The sequence below is a fragment of the Manis javanica genome, chromosome 7 (assembly GCF_040802235.1).
Source record: "Manis javanica isolate MJ-LG chromosome 7, MJ_LKY, whole genome shotgun sequence".
In the NCBI taxonomy this organism is placed as follows: domain Eukaryota; kingdom Metazoa; phylum Chordata; class Mammalia; order Pholidota; family Manidae; genus Manis; species Manis javanica.
In genome coordinates this window covers 72,238,037-72,264,878 of record NC_133162.1, presented here as the reverse complement: position 1 = coordinate 72,264,878, position 26,842 = coordinate 72,238,037, and the positions used below count along the sequence as shown (strand labels likewise).

At 39.2% G+C, this 26,842-nt stretch overlaps 1 protein-coding gene across 2 annotated transcripts in view; it reads right to left on the bottom strand.

Annotated features, from left to right (window-relative positions):
• BMPR1A (bone morphogenetic protein receptor type 1A) overlaps positions 1-23,900 on the bottom strand; it is a 178,780-nt gene extending 154,880 nt beyond the window's left edge. Inside the window, exon 1 of one of the 2 annotated variants that reach the window (XM_073241124.1) lies at positions 23,742-23,900. The gene's annotated coding sequence lies outside the window, so the exon portion shown is untranslated. The remainder of the gene's footprint in view (positions 1-23,741) is intronic. The other variant, XM_017679693.3, reaches the window with a different exon arrangement.
• Positions 23,901-26,842: the final 2,942 nt, after the last annotated feature.

Here is a 26,842-nt window from a genome sequence, read left to right as displayed (position 1 = left end):
TTTCCCTAATGATTAGCGATGTGGAGCATCTTTTCATGTGTCTGTTGGCCATCTGAATTTCTTCTTTGGAGCAGTGTCTGTTCAGATCCTGTGTGCATTTTTTTATTGGGTTATTTGCTTTTTGTTTGTTGAGGTGTGTGAGCTCTTTATATATTTTGGATGTTAACCCTTTATCGGATCTGTCATTTATGAATATATTCTCCAATACTGTAGGATGTCTTTTTGTTCTACTGATGGTATCCTTTGCTGTACAGAAGCTTTTTAGTTTGACATAGTCCCACTTGTTCATTTTTGCTTTTGTTTCCCTTGCCCAGGGATATATGTTCATGAAGAAGTTGCTCATGTTTATGTCCAAGAGATTTTTGCCTATATTTTTTTCTAAGAGTTTTATGGGTTCATGACTTACATTCAGGTATTTGATCCATTTTGAGTTTACTTTGGTGTATAGGATTAGACAATAATCCAGTTTCATTCTCTTACATGTAGCTGTCCAGTTTTGCCAACACCAGCTGTTGAAGAGGGTGTCATTTTCCCATTGCATATCCATGGCTCCTTTATCATATATTAATCGACCATATATGCTTGGGTTTATATCTGGGCTCTCTAGTCTGTTCCACTGGTCTATGGGTCTGTTCTTGTGCCAGTACCAAATTGTCTTGATTCCTGTGGCTTTGTAGTAGAAGTTGGGAAGCGAGATCCCCCTGCTTTATTCTTCCTTCTCAGGATTGCTTTGGCTATTCGGGGTCTTTTGTGGTTCCATATGAGTTTTAGAACTATTTGCTCTAGTTCACTGAAGAATGCTGTAGGTATTTTGATAGGGATTGCACTGAATCCGTAGATTGCTTTAGGCAGGATGGCCATTTTGACAAAATTAATTCTTCCTAGCCAAGAGCATGGGATGAATTTCCATTTATTAGTGTTCTCTTTAATTTCTTTTAAGGTGTCCCGTAGTTTTCAGGGTATAGGTCTTTCACCCTCATCTTTTTAAAATATATTTTCTGTGACTTTCTATGGGTTTATTTCCCCATTTTATTCTAATCAGTTTTTTACATATCTCATCACCTTGTCAATGTAAGTAAGCTTATTAGGTATGCTATTATCCACTTTCTTAGTCCTCTAAACTTTCTTTCCTAACACCCATACCATACTGTAATCATCTAACTGGGTAGGTTTGTTTTTTTTAATGCTGTTCTGCCCTACTAGAACATAAGCTCCATGAAAGCAGAACTTCACTAGTATGGACCAAGCCAGGTCAGTGTCTGGTCTGTAACAGGTGCTCATTCATGCTTGTCAAGTTGAATTACATTTTCCAAGTCTGAAAGATGTAGAAATAATTACAAAGATTAAAACTGATAATCTCAGAGTTCTCGCCTCTGCTTCCTCAGAAAGCTTGCTTCTTTCTCCTTAGAAAAGTCAAGGGCTCTATGGAAGGCCCAAATGTAAAGTTTTCATAAAGGATACCGAGATAAAGCCTCCTAGAAACCAAGTAGAGTAGGAATCAAGTTTTGGGAAGAGGGATTTCAAATGTACTAATGGGAAAATAAAATAAACCTACTTTAGTCAACCATACCTTTCCTCCCATCTTATGAAAAAAGGAATTTGATTCAAAACATAAAATTCCCCCACACTCTATCCAATCAAATATTAGAAAGAGGAAATCCTTATCATTTTAATTTGAGATGAACATTTAAATCACTGACTTTTCTACTTTTCTAATATATGTATTTTAGGCTATAACATTTCCTCTAATACAGAATTAACTGTATTCCAAATTTTTGTATGACATGTATTTTCAATATTATTGAATCCAAAATAAGTTACAAAGGAATTGATATAAAAGGTTATATATACAAACACACACACACACACACACAAACATGTATGTGTATATATATATAGATGTACTTACAACCATTCCATGAAGTTGGAATTTCCATTTTACAGATGAGGACACAGACACAGAGATGTTAATTTGCCAAAACTGCTGAGAAGAAAATGTGGGATTTAAACCAAATCAGGGTTGGGATTTAAACCCAAGTTCTTAACCACTCTCCGTATCTATAGATATAGATACACAGAGATAGAGATAAAAAAAATGATCCTAGGATAAAATGTTTTCCCTCAAATAGGAACAAATTTACTGAAAAAGTATCTCCAAAAAATGGTTAAGAATAATTAATATCAAAAATAGTTAACACTATTTATTATTCAGCCATAAGACGAAAACAAATCCTACCATTTCCAACAACATGGATGGAGCTAGAGGGTATTATGCTCAATAAAATAAGCCAGGCAGAGAAAGACAAGTACCAAATGATTTCACTCATCTGTGGACATAAGAACAAAGCAAAAACAAGGGACAAAACAGCAGTAGACTCACAGAACCCAAGATTGGACTAACAGTTGCCAAAGGGAAAGCGACTGGGCAGTGGGGGGGAGGGAGAAGGGGAGTGAGGGGCATTACGATTAGCACACACAGTGTGGGGGAGCACGGGGAAGGCAGTATAGCACAGAGAAGACAAGTAGTGACTCAAGAGCATCTTACTACGCTGACGGACAGTGACTGTAATGAAGTATGTGGTGGGGACTTGATAATGGGGGGAATCTAGTAAACACAATGTTGCTCATGTAATTGTATATTAATAATACCAAACACACAAAATTATTAATACCAAATAACACACAAAATAATACCAAAAACACAAAATTATTAGATCCTCAGTATCAGGGCAAACTATTTAAGAAATATAAATAGAAAAAGAAGACTGAAAGGAATTATACTAAATGTTAATAATGATCATTATAAGATGTTGGGGATTTTTTCCTTTTTGTTCTACTTTTCCATGTTTTCTAAATTCTGAAGATGCATCACCTTTATAGTTAGGAAAAACTAACAAGCATTAGAATCACTAATTAAATTGATAATGTTCTGTCTTAATTTTCAAGTTAAGAGAGTAAAAAATGTTATTAGCTAGACAATGAAGATCACAGGGGATAATGGATATAAAAGTGCTTTTTAAACTATAAAGCTGTACAAATGTTAGTAATTACAAAGCAGCTTAGGACTAAATAACATTTCATGCCTTTCCATTTTTAAATTGCAACTGCTTGAAATTGCCTGTTCGTTTAGACAATTCAGAAGAGTTGACTTTTAAAAGGCTGAACACTGAAGGGCCACTTATCCCGAGTACTGACAAAAAGGAAAGCGGCTAAATTCACACAGCATCACAGTCTTCATTATCACTCACGAGCCCATCTGTATGTTAATAAAATGTTGATTCAGTACTGAAGATATAAATAGGAAACCTTAGTTTACACAAAAGTGATGTTATTTTTGGAAAAGAATTTTTACAACTCCTGAAATAGAGGAGTAATCCACTTAAAGATGAATTAAATACACACTGTATAATTTTAAATATACATCATAATTAGTGATAAAGAATATACGCTCCATCTATTGAGGATAGTTTTCTTTCCCAAAGTTTCTTTTGCTCTTTCTACAACAGAACCTATGAATAAGGAATGCACAGCTGCCTAGCAGATGCATAATTCCAGTGTTTAGATTCCATTCCTTCTGGCTTCATTCTGCTAGAGGTTTTGCATTTTCTATTTCCATATGGTTTCTGACTTTCCTCAGTTTAGGTTCTACCGCCCCACATCTTATTCTATTTTAGCTCATTATTACAGAAAAACACATCAAATTTGAAACATCTTAATTTTTTTTTAAAGCTTAGAAGTTGCAAAGCTGAAAATGGGAAAATATACATGAAAAAAGATGATCAGGTAACTCAAGACAGCCAAATTTCCAAAACTTTGTATTTCTGTTTAGACAATTCTCCTCCCTTAATTCTAACTTTCTTGTATTTCAGGTTCAGACATTCAGGTTTAATGCATGACCAAACTTAAACAAGGAACAAAAGAATTTCATCTTTCCTCACCTGGTTTCCTCAAATTCTTAACTTATGGGAGAAATATTCAGTAGTAAGATTATTTTTAAAACTTACATTGTGTGTACCAAAAAGTTTCAGATGTTATCTCTGAGTAGTATGAATATGAGGAACTTTTTACTTTTTTCTCAGGGCTTTTCTGTGTTTTAAATTGGTTCAGTGAGCATTACTTTTGTAATCAGGAGACAAAAAAAGCTTTTGTTTTGAAGAAAAACCTGAAAGTAAAGGGGTTATTTTTAAATATCTACATGCCGGTGATTATGTTTAAATAATTTGGAGCAACCTAAGGAATTTAGTAATATTCCAGGAGATAGCTTCAGCATCATTAACAGGTAAATAAGTATCAGATTTCATTTCCCAACTTACTTGACTCCAAAAACTGCCCCACAGATGGGCTTATTCACTTTCATTTTCAATTGAGTGACGGTATTTTTTCTTTTTTTCTCCCTGTTCTCTCACAGGGTAGATTTTAAATGTATTCTAAAACTATACAAATAACATAATTATGTCATGCATATATCTACCCAATTTCCACTATTTTAAGAGTAAGAGTCATGGCAAAGTTGTGAAAAAGGCTTGTCTGTGTGATCATTATCAACAATTAAATTTCTATGTATATCTCAAAAATGAGATATATAATAGAGCAACTAGTTTTAAAAAGTGTTTACAGGAAGGATTCTGGATAAATATTTAAAAAGTAACTGTATTCCACTGACCTTTTAATATTCTCTATGATGCAAAGGAAAATATTAGGCAGGTCAAAGAATATCAATCAAAAAGTTACCCATGAAAACTTTCTAACAAATCTTAAATATTAAAAAGAGAACTAGGAATTGTTTAAAGTCAATCAACTTTAACCCATCAAATATATATATATATATATATATATATATGTAAATATATATATATATATATATATTTATATATATATATATATTTAGACCTGGAGATAGTGGAGATAGCAGAGATGTTTTACCAGGTACCTCAGGTAACACTACAGCAAACATGGGCAAACTCATCTACTCTTAAGTGGAAAACAGGGAATAAGAGGAGGCAGGCAAAAACAAAGTAAAACATGTTTATGTGCCTGTGTAGTACACAGCCTCATTTTAAGATTATCCTATTCCGTTTGGGAATGAATATAATTCTGTGTTAACAACATGGCCTCTAAATAGGATACCTGAGTTTGAATCCCAGCTCTGACACCAGCTGGGCAACTCTCGACAAGGTGTTTAACTTCTGTGGCCTCATTTTCTTCATGAGTAAAAGGAAACTGATAATAACACCTGTATCACAGAATATCTGTAAGGATTAAATGGATTAATATATGCAAAGTACTTAAAACAGGGCCAGGGAGAAAGCAAGGAAAATATAGTAGGTATTGTCTAATCTATCTCCATCTTGTATTTTCTTGCTCTACATCACTTAAACTAGAATCCACTTGCCTTTTCTATATAACAGCTAAAAATTAACTTGAAATTTCATAAACTCAAAATCTCTTAAACATGCTTTTTATTTTATTTAATGTTTCCAAGGTTTGATAAACCCCAACAACTCCATAAAAACTAAGGGAAAAGATATTTTATAATGTTCCAATTAAAAAGGTTATCATACAGTTCATAAATGGAAGTAGTTAGAATTAAGTAAAATCCGCTACATGCTAAGATTACATTGAACAAAACTGGAATGCACTTGGAAACAGAACCATTAAGATCAAACAGTCATGTCTAATACGCTAGCAGCTTTATAGAGAAAAGAATGAGGTCTGGTGTCAGAGGTGCTTTAGTAGGAACTTAAGCTGATACTTAAATAAATTAATAAAAGATCTGAAATCAGTAAAAAAGTGAGAAATGGTTTTATTTTTCTCCAGTATCTACCCCAACTATGGTTGGTCCAGTTTCCCTTTCCTACCCCTTACTGACATCTGGAGCAATTCCTAGAGCTTTCCAGTAGCTTTCAGTTATTAAAAGTCAAATCCAATTTATTGCGGTTTAAAACTTTAATTGTCAATCTTATAATGACCCCCTTCCTCTCAGGCCTACAGTCTGAGAAAGTTCAGGTGGGAAAGAGGTGTGATCTCATCTACTTTGAGGGGGGTTGAGGGATGAAGAACAGAATAAACCATCTCAGTGTCTGACTATTTTTGTCCTCTGTGGTTGTTGGCACTTCCCTGGCTAATACTGACTATACTGTCCATATCACAGGCAGGCAAATGATGGGTTTTCCTCTGGGGACGAGCTGAGGCTCCTTGGTGACTGAGGGATGAGGGGCTCTAACCTACTACACATTTCCCTACCTAAAGATCTCCTTATCTCAACCTCTTCTAACTACTTTTAGTTACCCTCTCCAGAAGAGTCAGCCCTGCCAAAATAGCCAATGTCTCCTTACCTCCTGAATTACCCACAAGAACTTCAAAACCAAATTCAAAAATTCAAAACAAATGCAGGCTCTTCCACTGACACCCACTCTGTCCACACTAAGATCTCACTCCAATTTTCTTTATCCCTTGCTTAAACAGACACAAATAAATGAATCAGCTGCATAATGGCTATCGCCTAGGTAATGAGATGTTCTGCTCCACTTTTTGCTAGTATCCCTGACCTTCAGGACCTGTTCTCTTAGACCTCTCCATGTGAAGCCTGTTGGGAAGGCTACCCTAAAGGGAGAAAGAAAGGAGCAAAAAATTAGGTTCCCCCTAGGCAAACTAGCCTCTGCAGGGACTGGTGCACCCAACTGCCCTCCCCAACATCTGGCAAGTTTCTGTCACGTTAGTAAGCCCAGAAAAAATTCACTACTAAATGCTTGGGCTTTTTCTTTAGAATGCAGAGGCCTCAATTTCACTTTATATCTAACTCTGAGGTTCTAATCCCTTTTCTGAGATAACCAGGAAAAACCTCATTATAGCTGCTTTCTTCTCTTACTGTTTGACCTTACTAAGACAATTAACCTTTATTAGCCTCAGACTGAGGTATAAAACAGGAAAAGCAACAAAGCCTCTATGTCAATTTGCCAGTACTGTTGGTATACATAAGTACTTCACAAATTTCAGTGTTGTACTAATACCAACAAAAATAACACTTTCAGAAGGTACTGGGATTAGATTTCATTTTCAAGGACCCCATATGTGCAGCCATTCAAATTGCCTTGAAGATAAAACTGACGTCAACTTCTCACACACAAATATTCATCTTCATCAGCATTCATTAGGTATTACTATGTGGAAAGAACAGTGGTGCTTGACTGTACTAACTTGTTTAGTCATCACAGTAACCCAGCAAGAGGACTATTATCCTCATTGTATATATGAGGAAATAAAGCTTTGAAAGATCAACTAATCAATTACTTTGATGCAAGGTCACAAACCTAATAACAGGAAGGTACAGAATACAATAAATATATATGGACAGATAACATATAAGTAGCTCAAGGTTAATGAACCTTTAAGATTATTTGGAATTCAGATAAAGAAAAACTCACTGCAAATGTATCAAGATTCCTTTACTCTTTTAAGAAATCGGCACCTTTTGCTATAAAGATTTTATTTGCTTAACCTTAACAAAATGAACTTCGTTGTTGTTTCTTCTCAATGAACCTGTCACAAACCATCTTCTATGCAAATTGATAAAATACTAAGAAACAACAAGGAACACTGAATAACTTTACGAAGAACAAAAGTTTCGTCAACACAGAGGAATTAGGCCACTCAATTAACAAATAGCATTATTACTGTAAGAATATATTCAAGGGAGAGGGAGTCGTCTAACAGTGTATTCCACTTCATTTCACAAATTTTTAGTTTTAGAGAATGCATTTTTAAAAATGTAGTTTAAAGAAATTTGACTTATGCTCACATACATTCACTGAAAACAGAAAAGTTAAAGAAAAGACTTTATTTTTTTTTTTGAAGGGGGAGAGGGAAAGAGAAAAATGAAGATAATGAAAAAGAAACATTATACTCACCTCTATACTTTCTTTTTTTTTTCATTTTCAAAAGTTTATTACTTCACTGGGAGAAGTCAGTGGAAGATGGAGGAGATAATAGATACCTATCTTTCACCTTTGATTTTTTTTTTTGGTCTCATAAATCTACAATTACATGAAGAACATTATATTTACTAGGCTCCCCCTTTCACCAAGTCCCCCCCACATATCCCTTCACAGTCACTGTCCATCGGCATAGCAAGATGCTGTAAAATCACTACTTGTATTCTCTGTGTTGCACAGCCCTCCCCGTGCCCAACACACACTATACATGCTAATCGTAATGCTCCCTTTCTTTTTCCCTGCCCTTATGCCTCCCTTCCAACCCTCCCCATTCCCTTTCCCTTTGGTAACTGTTAGTCAACTCTTGGGTTCTGTGATTCTGCTGCTGTTTTGTTCCTTCAGTTTTCCTTGTTCTTATATTCCACATATGAGTGAAATCATTTGGTACTTGTCTTTCTCCGCCTGGCTTATTTCACTGAGCATAATACCCTCTAGCTCCGTCCATGTTGTTGCAAATGGTAGGATCTGTTTTTTTCTTATGGCTGAGTAATATTCCATTGTGCATATGTACCACATCTTCTTTATCCATTCATCTGCTGATGGACACTTAGGTTACTTCCATATCTTGGCTATTGTAAATAGTGCTGCAATAAACATAGGGGTGCATAGGTCTTTTTCAAACTGGGCTGCTGCATTCTTAGGGTAAATTCCTATAGGTGGAATTCATGGGTCAAATGGTATTTCTATTTTGAGCATTTTGAGAAACCTTCATACTGCTTTCCACAATAGTTGAACTAGTTTACATTCCCACCAGCAATGTAGGAGGGTTCCCCTTTTTCCACAACCTCACCAACATTTGTTATTGTCTGTCTTTTCGATGACGGCTGTCCTTACTGGTGTGAGGTGATATCTCATTGTGGTTTAATTTGCATTTCTCTGATGACAACCGATGTGGAGCATCTTTTCATGTGTCTGTTGGCCATCTGAATTTTGTCTTTGGAGCAGTGTCTGTTCAGTTCCTCTGCCCATTTTTTAATTGGATTATTTGCTTTTTGTTTGCTGAGGTGTGTGAGCTCTTTATATATTTTGGATGTCAACCCTTTATCGGATCTGTCATTTATGAATATATTCTCCCATACTGTAGGATGCCTTTTTGTGCTATTGATGGTGTCCTTTGCTGTACAGAAGCTTTTTAGATTGATATAGTCCCACTTGTTCATTTCTGCTTTTGTTTCCCTTGCCCGGGGAGATATGTTCACGAAGAAGTCACTCATGTCTATGTCCATGAGATTTTTGCCTGTTTTTTTCTAAGAGTTTTATGGTTTCATGACTTACATTCAAGTCTTTGATCCATTTCAAATTTACTTTTGTATATGGGGTTAGACAATGATCCAGTTTCATTCTCTTACATGTAGCTGTCCAGTTTTGCCAGCACCATCTGTTGAAGAGACTGTCATTTCCCCATTGTATGTCCATGGCTCCTTTATCGTATATTAATTGGCCATATATGTTTGGGTAATGTTTGGAGTCTCTATTCTGTTCCACTGGTCTGTGCCTCTGTTCTTGTGCCAGTACCAATTGTCTTGATTACTGTGGCTTTGTAGAAGAGCTTGAAGTTTTGGGAGTGAGATCCCCCTCCACTTTATTCTTCCTTCTCAGGATTGCTTTGGCTATTTGGGATCTTTGGTGTTTCCATATGAATTTTTGAACTATTTGTTCCAGTTCACTGAAGAATGCTGTTGGTAATTTGATAGGGATTACATCAAATCTGTATATTGCTTTGGGCAGGATAGCCATTTTGATGATATTAATTCTTCCTATCCAGAAACATGGGATGAGTTTCCATTTGTTAGTGTCCTCTTTCATTTCTCTTAAAAGTGTCTTATAGTTTTCAGGGTATAGGTCTTTCACTTCCTTGGTTAGGTTTATTTGTAGGTATTTTATTCTTTTTGATGCTATTGTGAATGGAATTGTTTTCCTGATTTCTCTTTCTATTAGTTCATTGTTAGTATATAGGAAAGTCACAGATTTCTGTGTATTAATTTTGTATCCTGCTGAATTTCAATATTAGTTCTAGTGGCATCCCTGTCTTGTTCCCGATCTCAGAGGAAAAGCTTTCAGCCTCTCGCTGTTCAGTATGATATTAGCTGTGGGTTTATCATATATGCCCTTTATTATGTTGAGGTAATTGCCCTCTATGCCCATTTTGTTGAGAGTTTTTATCATGAATGGATGTTGAATTTTGTCAAATGCTTTTTCAGCATCTATGGAGATGATCATGTGGTTTTTGTCCTTTTTGTTGATGTGGTGGATGATGTTGATGGATTTTCAAATGTTGTACCATCCCTGGGATGAATCCCACTTGGTCATGGTGTATGATTCTTTTGATCTGTTTTTTAATTCGGTTTGCTAACATTTTGTTGAGTATTTTTGTATATACATTCATCAGGGACATTGGTCTGTAATTTTCTTTCCTGCTGGAGTCTTTGCCTGGTTTTGGTATTAGGGTGATGTTGGCTTCATAGAATGAGTTTGGGAGTATTCCCTCCTCTTCTATTTTTTGGAAAACTTTAAGGAGAATGGTTATTATGTCTGCTAAATTCCAAGGTAAATCCATCTGGCCCAGGGGTTTTGTTCTTGGGTAGTTTTTTGATTATTGTTTCAATTTCGTTGCTGGTAATTGGTCTGTTTAGATTTTCTGTTTCTTTCTGGGTCACTCTTGAAAGGTTGTATTTTTCTAGGAAGTTGTCCATTTCCCCTAGGTTTTCAAGCTTGTTAGCATACAGGTTTTCATAGTATTCTCTAATAATTCTTTGAATTTCTGTGGGTCCGTCATGATTTTTCCTTTCTCATTTCTGGTTCTGTTGATGTGTGTTGGCTCTCTTTTTCTCTTAATAAGTCTGGCTAGAGGCTTATCTATTTTGTTTATTTTCTCAAACCAGCTCTTGGTTTCATTGATTTTTTCTATTGTTTTATTCTTCTCAATTTTATTTATTTCTTCTCTGATCTTTATTATGTCCCTCCATCTGCTGACCTTAGGCCTCATTTGTTCTTATTTTTCCAGTTCCGATAATTGTGACGTTAGACTATTCATTTGGGATTGTTCTTCCTTCTTTAAATATGCTTGGACTGCTATATACTTTCCTCTTAAGACTGCTTTTGCTGCATCCCACAGAAGTTGGGGCTTTGTGTTGTTGTTGTCATTTGTTTCCATATATTGCTGGATCTCCATTTTAATCTGGTCGTTGATCCATTGATTATTTTGGAGCATGTTGTTAAGTCTCCTTGTGTTTGTGGGCCTTTTTGCTTTCTTTGTACAATTTATTTCTAGTTTTATACCTTTGTGGTCTGAAAAGTTGGTTGGTAGGATTTCAATCTTTTGGAATTTACTGAGGCTCTTTTTGTGGCCTAGTATGTGGTCTATTCTGGAGAATGTTCCATGTGCACTTGAGAAGAATCTGTATCCTGTTGCTTTTGGATGTAGAGTTCTATAGATATCTATTAGGTCCACCTGTTCTAGTGTGTTGTTAATGCCTCTGTGTCCTTACTTATTTTCTGTCTGGTGGATCTGTCTTTTGGAGTGAGTGATGTGTTGAAGTCTCCTAGAACGAATGCATTGCATTCTATTTCCTCCTTTAATTCGGTTAGTATTTGCTTCACATATATTGGTGCTCCTGTATTGGATGCATATGTTTATAATGGTTATATCCTCTTGTTGGACTGAGCCCTTTATCATTATGTAATGTCCTTCTTTATCTCGTTACTTTCTTTATTTTGAAGTCTGTTTTGTCTGATACTAGTATTGCAACACCTGATTTTTTCTCCCTGTTGTTTGCACGAAATATCTTTCTCCATCCCTTGACTTTTAATCTGTGCATGTCTTTGGGTTTGAGGTGAGTCTCTTGTAAGCAGCATATAGATGGGTCTTGCTTTTTTATCCGTTCTATTACTCTGTGTCTTTTGATAGGTGCATTCAGTCCATTTACATTTAGGGTGATTATTGAAAGATATGTACTTATTGCCATTGCAAGGTTTTAGATTCGTGGTTACCAAAGGTTCAAGGTTAGCTTCTTTACTACCTTACTGTCTAACTTAACTCGCTTATTGAACTATTATAAAAACAGTCTGATGATTATTTCTCTCCCTTCTTATTCCTACTCCTCCATTCTTCATATGGTTGTTTTGTTCTGTGCTCTTTTTAGGAGTGCTCCCATCTAGAGCAGTCCCTCTAAGATATCCTGTAGAGGTGGTTTGTGGGAGGCAAATTCCCTCAACTTTTGCTTGTCTGAGAATTGTTTAATCCCTCCTTCATATTTAAATAATAATCATGCTGGATACAGTATCCTTGGTTCAAGGCCCTTGTGTTTCATTGCATTAAATATGCATGCCATTCTCTTCTGGCCTGTAAGGTTTCTGTTGAGAAGTTTGATGATAGCCTGATGAGTTTTCCTTTGTAGGTGACCTTTTTTCTCTCTCTGGCTGCCTTTAATACTCTGTCCTTGTCCTTGATCTTTGCCATTTTAATTATTACGTCTTAGTGTTACCCTCTTTGGGTCCCTTCTCTCAGGAGTTCTGTGTGCTTCCATAGTCTGAGGAACTATTTCTTCCCCCAGTTTGGGGAAGTTCTCAGCAATTATTTCTTCAAAGACACTATCCCTTTTTCTCTCTCTTCTTCTTCTGGTACCCCTATAAGGCAGATATTGTTCCTTTTGGATTGGTCACACAGTTCTCTTAATATTGTTTCATTCCTGGAGATCCTTTTCTCTCTCTCTGCGTCAGCTTCTATGCGTTCCTGTTCTCTGGTTTCTATTCCATCAATGGCCTCTTGCATCTTATCCATTCTGCTTATAAATCCTTCCAGAGATTGTTTCACTTCTGTAATCTTCCTCTGGACATCATCCCTTAGCTCTTGTATATTTCTCTGCAGCTCTGTCAGCATGTTTATGATTTTTATTTTGAATTCTTTTTCAGGGAGACTGGTTAGGTCTGTCTCTGCAGATTCTCTCTCAGGTGTTGTCTGAACTATTTTGGACTGGACTAAATTTTTTTGCCTTTTCATAGTGATAGAGGTGGCTGTAGGCAGATTGCAGGTGTGTCAGCTAGGAGAAGAAAGTTCTTTCCTGCTTGCTGGATGCCTTGCCCTTCTCCGCTGCCTGTGTCGGTTACCCACACTCCTGGAGCAGCCCCTGGGTTAATCCCCTAAGCTGCTGTGGGCGGGGTCTCCATCAGAGCAGCGCAGAGCCCTGCGAGGAGTGGCAGGTACGCCAGGTGTGTTCCTCCACAATAGCAGTGCCCCCGCCAGGCAGCTGTGTGCCAGCAGCAGCCTTTGGGTCTGGCTCGGGCAGCTGTGCATTGGGTTGGGATTCTGGTCAGCTCCTGGGAGCATGGCTGCTTCCTCTGGCACCACTGCCGGTGCACGCAGGCCTCTCCCGCGCGGACCTCTCCCTGGTCCTCTGGCGCCACTGCCACCAGCACATGCGGGCTGCACCCAGGCTGTTCGGTCGCTGCTGCGGCGGGCTCACACAAGCCGCTCCTGGTCCCCTCTGGTGCCATCAGCGCAGGCGAGCCACTCCTGGTCCGTCCAGCACCGCCGCCCCTGGTGTGCACTGCCACTCTCCCACTACTGGGCCGGTGTGTTGGGGTCCGTGCCAGTCGGAGGAACGACTGGCAGGTTGCTTAGTGCCGTGAGGGGCTTCAGAGCTGCACTGCCATCCCGGGGTTTAGGGCACCTAAAGTTCCCCGGGATTCCCAGCTGCTAGCTAAGTGTGCTAGGACGACTTCGTCCAGCTGTGGGGTCCCTGTCTCTTTAAGACTTGCAGAAAGCACTCGCTTTTCTTTGGTCTCAGGGACGCCGGTTGCAGGGACCTGCCCACAGGTTTTGCTTTTCCATTTCTCTAATATCCAACACCCCGTGCACCTTGTGTCTGTGCTCCAAGTGCAGATTTCTAGAGCTGGTTGTTTAGGAGTCCTGGGCTTTCACTCCCTCCCTGTTCTGACTCCTTTCTTCACGCCGGGTTCTGGGGTGGGGGAGTATTCGGGTCCCGCCTAGCCATGGCTTGTACCTTACCCTCTTCGTGTGATGTTGAGTTCTCGCAGATGTAGATGTATCCTGGCTGTTATACTGCATTCACTGGTCTCTCTTTTAGGAATAGTTGTATTTATTGTATTTTCACAAATATATATGTTTTGGGGAGGAGATTTCCACTGAACTACTCATGCCGCCATCTTCCCTTGATCCCCCACCTCTATACTTTTAACTGGCAATCTGTGGTGGGGGCAAGGGGAGGATTACAGAAGACTTTCACTTTCTACTTCACCTCTATTGTTTGAAGTTCAACCACAAATATATATAAACTTGTGTAAGTAGAACAAACAAAGGCGGGTTCTACGGTAATATACAGTTAGGAAAACTACATTGGAGTTACACACTAGATTAAAAGCTGAGAAGGCTTGTAGTAAAGAAATCTAATGTACTGATAGATGGTACAAGAAACACCAAAGTAATGCCTTTAAACAACAATGCAGAAGAGCTTTCTGCCTGGATCACTGGGAGGCTTCACAGAAGATTTATGATAGATTTGGAAGCATTCTGGTAAGTAAAGAATGGGGGATGGAAAGTCCAAGGCAGCACTGTCCAAGAGAATGCATAATTGAAAAATTTTAAGAGCCACATTAAAAAAGCAAAAAAAAAAAAAAAAAACTGGTGAAATTATTTTAAGTAACTTTATCCAATATTAGTAGTATATTCAAAACAGTATCATTTCAACAGTAATCAATATTTTAAAAGCACAAGGAGATTCTACATTTTTTTTTCTTATTAACTTTAAATTCTTATTAACAACATAATTCAAACTAGCCATATTTCAAATGTCCAACAGCTACATGTGGCATTGGCTACTGTAGTGGACAGTCTAGGTCTAACAATTCTAAACCCAAAACCAGAATTGGATATTCAGGCATCACAGGCTAAAAAAAGAGTAATAGGAAGTGAATGAGACAGAAAAGGCTGATTGGGCCAGAGGAGAAGGCCAGTCTGAGACAATGTGAATTTTATATTGTAAGCAAATAAGAAACCAGAGAAAAATATTCAACAAATGGGAATGATGACCAAAAGCAGTATTTCAGGAAAATTAACTTGTTTTTCTTTACTCAGATACACATATGAATTCAACTTGCAGTTTTTCCCCAACATTTATATTACATGAAAGATTATTGAAATGAAGCTATAAAAAAAAATCTGTCATCAAGAGAATGCATTTTGCTGATTTAAGATACTTCTGAATAATTATCATCTAAATATTCTTATTTCACATTTTAAAATTAAATATGTAGTATGAAGAACTTCACCAAAATTTTAACCTTTAATACTTATCTTTGTAGCCAAAAACCTGAAATATTCTTTAATACAAATTTTCAGCACTCAAGATCTTATGCTCCTGAAATACACTACAAAAAATTTTCATTGATAGTTAAGAAAACTACCCACCAATTTCAATATACATAAAACACTATCACAACCATAAAAGTCTCCTCCAAATTTCTTAACTTCAAAACTGAGAGCTTATAACACTTCAAATAGTTTCTAAAGGCTGAAGAAAAAAAATTAATGCTCAAAAAAGGAGGTAAGAAAGCAGGGCATGGAAGAACACCCCTGGTCATATGCCATTCCCTTCATTACTTAAAATGACTGCCAGGGCAGGAAGTGACTTTTCAGCCAAAAGTCAGAAATCCAGTGATGTCATCACTGCCAAAAGCATTACATGACCTGCAGTTTCAGCAACTAACTGCTCCTCATTAAAGTCACAGAATTTTCTCTCATTTTCTTTTTAATCAGACCTTAAATTTCTTCAAGTCTCTTTCACTTTTTCAGCCTGGAGATCCAGTTAGATTTTTTTAGTGTAGTATCCAAGACTGCAGAACTAATGCAGTGGTACAAGCAGTACTAGATGTTAGTTTATAACACCAGAAGCCAAAATTGAAGTGCTCTGCTGCTTCTTTAAAATTTTCTGTATTTCTCAAATTATCCACAATAAATATATTTCTTCATAGGTTTACAAAAGAAAAAAAAAACTAAATCTCAGCTTTAAAAACTACTGAATACTTCCAGAGACATTCTCCCTCTCCTTTATGGTCTGAAGTCTCACTCTATAGACCACTTTCTCGGGAAAGCCTTCCAAAGCACCTGCACTCCAAACACCCCATATTCCCTTACCACACACTCCCAAATACTTTCCAAATACTTTCCCTTTTGTAGATATTAATGTAACTACAATTAGAGGATTATTTAATGTCTTCTCTACCTAGGTCTTCAACTGGTGTTTCTCAGGGCTGTCCTAGGCTTTTGGTATATATATCAGTAGTTCCTGACATGAGGTCCATAAAATAACCATAAAATTACACACAAAAGGAAAACATTGGCAAAAATCTCTTGGACATAAACATGAGTGACTTCTTCATGAACATATCTCTCCAGGCAAGGGAAACAAAAGCAAAAATGAACAAGTGAGACTATATCAAGCTGAAAAGCTTCTGTACAGCAAAGGACACGACCACCAAGAGAACAAAAAGGCATCCTACAATATGGGAGAATATATTCATAAATGACAGATCCGATAAAGGGCTGACATCCAAAATATATAAAGAGCTCACGCACCTCAACAAACAAAAAGCAAATAATCCAATTAAAAAATGGGCAGAGGAACTGAACAGACACTTCTCCAAAGACGAAATTCAGATGGCCAACAGACACATGAAAAGATGCTCCATATCGCTAGTCATCAGAGAAATGCAAATTAAAACCACAATGAGATATCACCTCACACCAGTAAGAATTGCCACCATCCAAAAGACAAACAACAAATGTTGTGGAGGTTGTGGAGAAAGGGGAACCCTCCTACACTGCTGGTGGGAATGTAAACTTGTTCAACCATTGTGGAAAGCAGTATGGAGGCTCCTCAAAATGCTCAAAATAGAAATACCATTTGACCCAGTGAATACTCACTTCTAGGAATTTACCCTAAGAATGCAGCAGCCCAGTTTGAAAAAGACAGATGCACCCCTATGTTTATTGCAGCACTATTTACAATAGCCAAGAAATGGAAGCAACCTAAGTGTCCATCAGCAGATGAATGGATAAAGAAGATGTGGTACATATACACAATGGAATATTACTCAGCCATAAGGGGAAAACAAATCCTATCATTTGCAACAACATGGATGGAGCTAGAGGGTATTATGCTCAGTGAATAAGCCAGGCAGAGAAAGACAAATACCAAATGATTTCACTCATCTGTGGAGTATAAGAACAAAGAAAAAACTGAAGGAACAAAACAGCAGAAACACAGAACCCAAGAACGGACTAACAGTTACGAAAAGGAAAGGGACTAGGGAGGATGGGTGGGAAGGGAGGGATAAGGGGGGGTGAAAAGAAAGGGAGCATTACAATTAGCATGTATAATGTAGGGGGGTGGGCATGGGGAGGGCTGTGCAACTCAGAGAAGACAAGTAGTGATTCTACAGCATCTTACTATGCTGACGGACAGCGACTGTAATAGGGTTTGTTGGGGGGGACTTGGTGATGGAGGGAGTCTAGTAAACATAATGTTCCTCATGTAATTGTAGATTAATTATACCCCTCAAAAAAAAATTACACACAAAATTGTTAATTTGTGTTTTTTTCTTCAGATACTCAAAAAATGACCTTAAAGAAATTAAGGACCAAGAGATGTGGACTTACGTTGTTTACCTGCCCAGAGCCTTTCTTTGGGGGAAACAACCATGTCCCCACCTCATATGGTCTCAGGTAGGCTATCAGTCCCAGTGTTTAACCAGCTCCCTGTCTGATCCCATGGGCATGTAAGCCAGGCCTGGCCAATGATCATACCCAGACTTCATGTAGATCCAGTAAAAATCTCTCCATGAGACAGAATAAAATAGACGGACCTAGGAAAAAGGTGCCTATTTCATACCCTTTTGAATCCACAGCAGTAAAACCCATATAAGCCTGGAGTTGCCAGTGGTCCTCCTCTGCCAGGTCAAAGTACCTGTCTGAAAATGGGGTCAAAAAAGTGGACAGAAAAGACAGATCCCTGATCATATCATCTGAACAATCAGATTTAACCACGTCTACTTCCTGTCTTCAAAGAACATGACAGGGGGACAAAACCTTTTTGCCCTTTAAGCTAGTCTAAGTTTAGTTTACCACTTGCAAGCAAAAGTCACTTGAGAGAGCCACCCAATTCCTGTTAGTGGACTATAGAACCTACATGATAATCACTCTCAAATCCCTATCACCAGCCCAAACTGCTGTCAAATTCCAGATCAGCATGTGCAACTGCCAAATGGAAATTTCTACTTCGTTGTTTCAGAAGGCGCCTCAAACTCTGTAAGATCAAAACTATTATCCACCACAAACTACTTTCCCTCCACATCTTTCATCTCAACCAACAACATACATTTACCCTACCAGGTTCCCAAGATAGAAACCTGGGAGTCCCTGCCGATCCCATTCCTTCTCTCTCCCACAGGTAACTATCAAGTCCTTACCATTCTAGGCCCTAATTACCTGCCACCATCCTAAGTCTGTGCCAGGATAGAACAGTGTCCCTAAAAGTTTCAGTACCTTCAGTCTTCCTCTGTTTGAATGGATTCTCCAATATGTAACTAATCTCCCTAAACTGCAGATCCTGTTTTATTCTTACACTTGACACACCCCGTCCTTCTTACGTCAAAGCCAATTGCATATGGCTAGAGCAGTAGCCAAGCTCCACTGTTTCTGATGTTATTAGTGGTAGAACATATACTGTGAAAATTTCATCAGAAATACAAAAAGTATAAAAGTAACAGTAACAGCATCCACAATATCAGAATAGCTCAGATTCACCTGTTTTTAATAAAAGGTACTCAAGAATAATTTCCTTTCTATACAATGTTTATTCATTAGTTCTATATTTAACCTGCCCATATGAACTTGGTTTAGGGACCCAATGGGCCAAGAGTACATTGAAATGGAGCACACTGATCACCTCAGCTTAAGCTCCTTCTCTAACTAGTGCATTCTTCAAAAAAAACACTGTTGGGGGTCTCCAAGCACATCTATTTGTTTATATATTTTAAGAACTGATTGCCTTAAAAATATTAGCTATAAAAACTGATACACAATATAATTATGATTTAGGAAAACATCCAAACATTTACAATTATGTTTGTATTTACTTTTTGAAACATTAAGGATTTGATGAATTTTAATGATAACATGCAAATACTGGATACTGTCTTTAAAATAACCCATAAAACTGGCTATCACAGCTCTCCCACAATTCCCCCCTTATGTTATATGTGCCATTTTGTGAAAACTACCAGCACTTAGAGAACCTTTGAGTTCAGAAAATGAGTAAAAGAAATTAAGGGGGGAGGGAAGGTATACATAAAGCTGTTGTTCAAACTGCCTTGCAATCAGACTGATATACCTAATTGTGGGAGACCCCTTCCAAAAATAGTATTTCTCTATAATGCCTGGAATAGTTTACTTGTTAAAGAGGTTTAATAAGCATTCTCTTTTTAAAAATAACCTTTCATAGTAACAGTAGAGCTATAAATCACTCCTATATAAGTGTGGTTTAAATTCTTTTTCCCAACATCTACACTAAAGGAATAGAACTTTTGATGAGTAAAAGAAACCCTACTCATTAATTCTAAGGCACACATAATATTTTTCATATTTTAGGATCTCCGACATTAGAGTTCATCTTATAATCAATGGATTCTTAAAATTAACTAGAAGAATATCTTTTTACAGGTGGTCTATTAAAAAGTATGGTACATCTTTTAACTGGCATAATACAACTCAACTGTAAATCTTTTAAGTATTAGAGAGTTGGAATGACCTGGTTAATATGAACCTTGAGGTATTAAAAAGGCATTCTAAAAGCATAAGCACTAATAAAAGGTGGAAGAGGGGAAGGAAAGACTTTCCAGTCTAAAATTTAGCTTGAGAGGAAATCCATTTTCCTTTCCATGGCTCTCTGCTCTCAAGATCTGAAAGTCAGATCAATACAACTATAAATGATACCCAACCACTACTGGGCTGGGCTAGACAGGGGCTTTCTCCATTTATTCATTTTAACATGTAATATAGTCAGTTACAGACCCGGTGTGCAGTCTAGTAGCAAATCTAATACTTGTATAAAAATTCCTATAAAAAAACCAAATGACTCATGGAACCTCACACTTAACATGTGTGCTTATCACTATATATAAATTATACTTCAATAAAATGGATTTTTTTAAATACAAATAAGTGGAACAAAACAATATCTAAAAACTTCATGCTTAAAAAAAAAATCCCTTCCCTCAAAAGGGATTCTATTCAGAAGAAGAAAATGGAGAAGAGTTCAGAAAGAGATGGAATCTGAAATTGGGTTTGAAGAATGGATAGGACTTGGACATACGCCAACCGGCCATACATGCACCTCAAAGAAGGAGAGGGAGTATAAGCAATAGCAGGAAAAGGGCAAAAAGAACATGTGCAGGAAGCAAAAATCATGGGAGGTAAGAATAAGGAAAATCCAGGGGAGATCCCATGGAAAGGACTGCATTGAATAGAAAACTGGAAACTTCCAAACAGAGAAATGACAAGAACTGGGCTTCAAGTTTTAGGCAGAAATACATTAAGATAACCTGGGTAAAGGCGGAAGTGAAGGCAAGAAGACCGTAACATTGGCCCAACTGGGATGAGAACCTGATTCCATTAGACAAAAAAAAAAAAAAAAAAAGGAACATTACCAAATATAATCAGTATAGAACACTGCACACTAATATACATCAAATCCAAGAAATTCAGAGAAAAAAAGAACTGAGTAAAAAGCAAATAACACTAGATCAGAAAACTCAAATTTCTGGAGAGAATATCAAACATTAAAATTCACACAAGCAGCAGAAAACCTATACAGAACAACAGCTATTAAGTTGAAACTGTACTCAAAAGTCCTCTCCAAAAAAGGAAATCTAAGGCTGAATGGTCTTACAGGTGAAGTCTGTAAATTCTCAACCAAAAAAAATATCTTAGGCTAAACTCCTGAAAAGAGAAAAAGGAAGACAACTACCCAACTCATTTTATGAGTCTATTGTAACCCTGACACCAACACACATTAGGAATGATACTAGAGTTTGCAGGGACAGAGAGTACCATGGCAATACCATGAAAGTAGGACCAAAAGATGTTAGTTACAGACAAAAATGTCATGGAATGGATAAAGGTTTGGATATGCTATGACATCAACAGAAGTAAGGAACAAGGGAAACAAGTTTGGTAAGGAAGAAGAGTTCAATTTGAACCAGAACAACCAGATAAAGATATACAGAAAGCAGTTGGAAGAACAGAATTTAAATGGAAGAGAAGAATAATGAGTAGAGATTTGAGAGTTATTCAGACAAGAGAGACTGCACAATAATGTCAAAGGTCTAGAGACATACTGAAGAGTGAAACTTGGAGAACACTTATTACTAAGGGAAGAAAGAAGAACAGAAAGCAAAAAAGGGGGACAGAGGAACAAAGTCAGTATAATGCCACAGATGCCCTCTTTTCATCTAGTTAATTCCTACTCATCCTTCAGAATTGCCCTAGGTTTCAAAGTAACATTTTTGAAAAGGACTTCTCAGATTCTCCCTGCCCCACCAGCACCAGGTCAAATTCCCATTTTAAGCTCTGATACTACTCTGCACTTTAATTATAATCATAATTATATTTAATTATAGAATTCATTCAATATATGTCACCCCCAGTTTTAAGCTCCATGAGGGCAAGATGTTTGTGTTGCATCCTACTGCCTTACATGGTATGTTAGAATACAGTAAGTATTCGTTGAATGAAATGGACAGATGAATAAAAGTCATGGAAAGGCATTTCAAGAATGAAATTTTGAAGCCTTTTTTACAGAGAGCTCAGGGAGTTAATTTAGAAAAGTTGTTTAAATGTGTTGATTAGGTTATAGGTCACACCTTTGTGAAGGTGAAATCCAGATAACAAGAGGTTAAGATGTGGATGGATGGCCAGGAAGTGAAGGTAGAAAAATAAAATACTTCTGGCAATCTTTAGAGATGGGATTATGAAAGACTGAATTTTAATTTTACTTCAATTTGGCTCTCAAGTTTTACAATTTATCTTTATTGAACATGTATTACTTTTATAAGGACACACTTTTAAAAAATATTAATATGACTTGAAAAGGAAAAGCAGCAACAAGACAGCTTGAAAGAATAGCAGACGCAAGGGAGGAAATCCAGTAAATTCTGCAAGGAGCTCCCACTGGATGCCTCAATCGTTTCAGTAAAGGATGTGGAAAAATGAAGGAAACAAAGTTTTAAATGAGTTCCACAGAGAATGTGCAAGGAGGTTAAAAAAGAAAAAAATCAAGTAGAATGAATACTCATTTTAATAGAAGTGCATTCTAAATTTCAAGCTGCCTTTTTGTAAACTCACCCCATTTCCAGCTCAGAACTATCAGTGTTTTAAATGCTTCAAGTTTAAATATTTAAATAATTCTGGTTCACAAACTTTTTATTTCAAGAACTGAAAACAATAAGCATGAAGTTATATTCTACTTTAATTCAGAGCTGAACTTTTATAAGTAAATACAATAAAGTTGTTTTCAACTTAAGCAACAGAACAATCTTTTCAAGTATAGGTAACCGTAAAGTGCTCCCAAACGTAAAAGTGCAAAAAGATGTTTCTGTTGTGGTTGTTTTAACTCCTCGTATGTCTCACTTGAACAGTTCCTGAATAATAGAGAAAATTCTCGGTTCAAATCCCAGCTCCCTTCAAATAAGCTCTTTAACCTCCTTGCGTCTCGGTTTCCTCGTCTGAAAATAAGGAATACAATAACCAGCAATAACCAGAGTTATCGTAGGATTAAATGACGTAACACAGGTGAATGTGCCAAGTTCGTACTATGTACTCAGAACAGTATGCTAAGCGTTTGAAAGAGAAAACCTGCAGCACTCGGACCAAATTAAAATATCCGAGAGCATGAAAAGAGTACAAGTCACAAAACGCCACACTAACACACAGCACAGTATTTTTCCTCCCTGACGCAAGCTTTTTTTCTTGCCAAACCTTTCCACTAGGAGTCTGGAAAAAGCGAAGAAACGGGCTACATTCAATCCAGCAGAAAGTTTTCAGAAACCGAAGTGCAGAATCACAACAGACATGGCAGCGGAGGCAGCGCAGGACAACAGGTGAACCTCCGAGAAACCTGGCACCTTCCCGCCAGCAAGTTTTGAGGAAGGACATGCAACTCCTCCGCGCTCTACCATCTCACGAAACAGATGTTTTCTTTCTTTTTTGCAAAAGCGGAGAGAGTCAGATCGCGAATATCAACCTCGCAGTTCCCGGGCAAGGGAGGTGAGAGCCTTTCCCATTTAAGGATTCAAGAAGCGTCCTTGAAGTCAGCTTTCGTCCACACCGCCTCCCCAAACTCGGCCCGAAACCCGGAGTTGAGGAACAAAAGAGGGGCCGGGCTGCAGGGACTGCCGGGGGCCTCACGGGCCCGACGTCGGCCGTCCCGTGGGCCGGGGTCTGCGGCGGGGCCGAGCCCAGGGTGGGGGCGCAGGGCGGCGGGGCCCAGTCGGCCGCGGCCTGACACAGCCGGGTTGGTGAGACCCCGCGGGGCCGCCGGGCCGGGCCGCCCCCATCTCTGGCCTCCCGCGCGCTGCCGGCTCCTTCCGAAACTTCGCCCCGAGCCCGCTCCGGCCTTCCCGCCGCGGCCGGCTTCTCTCGGGGCGCACACGCACGCTCCGGACCAGCCAACTCACCCGGACCCCGGGAAACTCATCCTCTAGTCCACGGCGCGGAGCGCGGTGGGCGCGGCGAACCGCCGGGGCGCGGCGGGGACCCGGCTTCGCCTCCGCCCTCGGCGCGCAGCGGCCCCGGCCCGGTCGCCCCTCGCGCGGCCGTGCGATCCTCGTCTTGCGTGGACGGACGCACCGGAGCCTGAGCCTTCCTGCCCGCTCTCCCCGTCCGCTCTCTCCGCCCTCCTCCCTCCTCCTCCGCCAAACGCCAGCAGGCGGATTCCAATCTCGGCAGCCGCCGCCGCTGCCGACTCTCACACGGGGGGTGGGGAGAAGAGGCGAGGGCGCGGGGGCTGGGGGGAGGGGCGGGCCTCCACGAGACGCGGCGCTGCGCCCGCGCACTGAGAAGGCGCCGGTCCCTCCCCGCCCCGCCCCGCCCCGGACACGAGGGGAGCCGAGCTTGCGGCGGAAGCGGCCGAAGGGTCCGTGGGGCCCGGCGCCCCTCTGCCGGCAGCGGGACCTCCTCCCGGGCAGCGGGGCGCCGGGCTGCTGTTGTGGGGCGGGGGCGACTTCTCCTCCGTACGGCCCGGCGGCCCCTCCTCACAGAGCAGCCCTACTGTCGCCTTGGCGCGGCCGGATTGTTTCCGGAAGCCGCATCGAATAGACGCAGAGCGCGCGCCGCACACGACGGAGCTGCGCGTTCTCAGGAGTTCGTTCGCATGTACTCCCCCCACCCTCCCGCCTCTCGACACTTTAATACCCCACGTGAGCGCCAGTCAGCCGGCATGTGAATAAGCCTGGAAGCTCAGAATTCACGCACCACAGCTGGAACTGCCAGGTCGTGGTAGCAGTTGCCACAAAGAAAATAAAAATGTAGCCACACTACACACATTATTCACCCACCGCTCCCCGGCTTCTCTTTCTGGGCTCTTTGCCAACGTGCTGAGGCACAGGTTAGGGAGATGGAGGTGGGCGCCCTCCGAGAGAGCTGCAGGGAAAAGAAGCATTGCCTTGGTCCAGGAGCTCTGAGGAGGCCTCGCCGGCCTGGGCCCCGTGATCTGGGAGCCGGTGAATTCCAAAGACAAGATGAGTGGCCTTAACCCAAAAGAACTGAAGTCAGCCAACTATAAATATCGCTCCCTTCTCTACCTTTGGCTCACTTTAGTGACCTCGTATACCCTCCAGAGTTGCATTCCCTCCAGTTGGAAAATGTAAATACTGTCACTAACTTTTCTGCCATTTCCTCTCATTCTTTGTGGAAAATGCTATTAAAAGTATTAAATGTCCTGTATGTGATGAGTACAGGCATACCCTGGAGATGCTGCAGTTCAGTTCCAGACCACTGCAATAAAATGGATAGAGCAATGCCAGAAGTCAAATGAAGTTTTTGTTTTCCAGTGCATAATAAAGTAATGTTTACACCACACTATACTCTATTAAGAATGCAACAGCATGAAGGCTTAAAAAAAGCAACATACATGTACATATCCTAATTGAAAAACACTTCATTGTTAAAAATGATATCATCTGAGCTTTCAGCAAGTGGTAATCACTAATCACAGACGGTAACAAAGTAATAATGATGAACTTTGAAATATTGGCAGAATTACCAAAATGTGACACACAGGCATGAAGTGAGCAAAGGCTGTTGGAAAAATGGTGTTTATACACTTGCTCTTCATGGGTTGTTGCCACAAACCTTCAATTTGGAAAAAACAGTATCTGAAGAACAATACAATGAGGTATGCTTGTAGAGACCCCTTTTTAATGAGCAAATGTGCCCTTAATCTTTTTGGTAAGTGTTTCAACAAATGAATTGTGTTAAATAAGTTTCTTTACAAAAGTCTCTTCTTTTCAGGTCCCTTTATAAAATCACTTTTTAAACTGTGGGTAAAAAGAAGGAAGGAAAGAGAAGAATGTTCCTATGCTGATAATTTGTTTTTGCACACATTTTTTTTGAAGAGATGTTTGGATTCCTTATATTCTTGTTTAAACATCTAAATTCCTTTACATTCTTGTCTTAAAGATTTTTTTTTCAGTCAATCTTTTATCCTTTCCCCCTTTGCTCCTTCTTTTACCTACCCTTGCCTTTCATGCCTAAGATACCCTCTGTTATTCTGAATTATTTTTCAATTCTTATTCTCTAATTTTTTTTCTGAACTCTTTAGCTGTCTCAGGCTTGACAGTACCATGTTGCACAGAAGAATGTTTGATACATAAGTTTCCTTGCATCAAATAAAATGTATCATTTTTCCTTTTCAAGTTTTCTACATACTACACTGCTTTAGTTTGGGGGCAGAGGGCAGTGATGGTCCTGTTGCTCAAGGAGATTCAGACTGATTGGCCAAAGACCTCACTGATGTATGCTAAGCAATATGTCATGGCAGATGAAATCATGACAAGTTTGTTAATATACCCTCTAAAGCTTTGTTTGATTTTCAGACATATGAATCAGTCTATAAAATAAACAAGAATCTCAGGTTGGAACTTCAGTGCATCAGGTTTCCAAAATGCACAAATCGATGTTGCCTGGATTGTGCTATATGCCACTGTAGAAATGGAAGCAAAACTGAGGCATCGAATTTTAAGTCGTATCTTTGCTTCTCTGCTAAAGGATCTCCTTTTCAAGTCTTTGGGAATTTGGCTTGACATCTTTTTGCTCTCCTTAGATAAGGCCCACTTAGTGCCCAGGCTTAAATCCTCAGTGTTAAATCACAGCAGGCAGCCTACCTAAGAACAACTAAGCAGGGCATGGTGTTCTCTCAGGTTCCTGGCATGTGTATGCATGCCGGCCTGTTTCTCCGGTTTGCCTGCCCACTAAATGAATAGAGCAGCCAGGAAGCCCAAGGAGATATCCGGACAGGTATGGTCTGGCCCCCAAACTCAAAGGCAACACCTTGACATCCACATTTAATGCTCTCTATTGTGATAGTTTTCCTTTAAGTAGGTTAAAATGGGCTGGAAAGGTGCTTTTTTCCTGCACTTAGGTTGAGCTGTGTAGGTCCCAAGAATGGTAGTTGCATGCCCAAATCATACAGTATTAGTTTGGAATGGAAAATTACCTTCTCATACAGTTCTCAGATCCTCAGGGACACCTTCCCTGGTCGCCTGCCTTAAATTAGCAC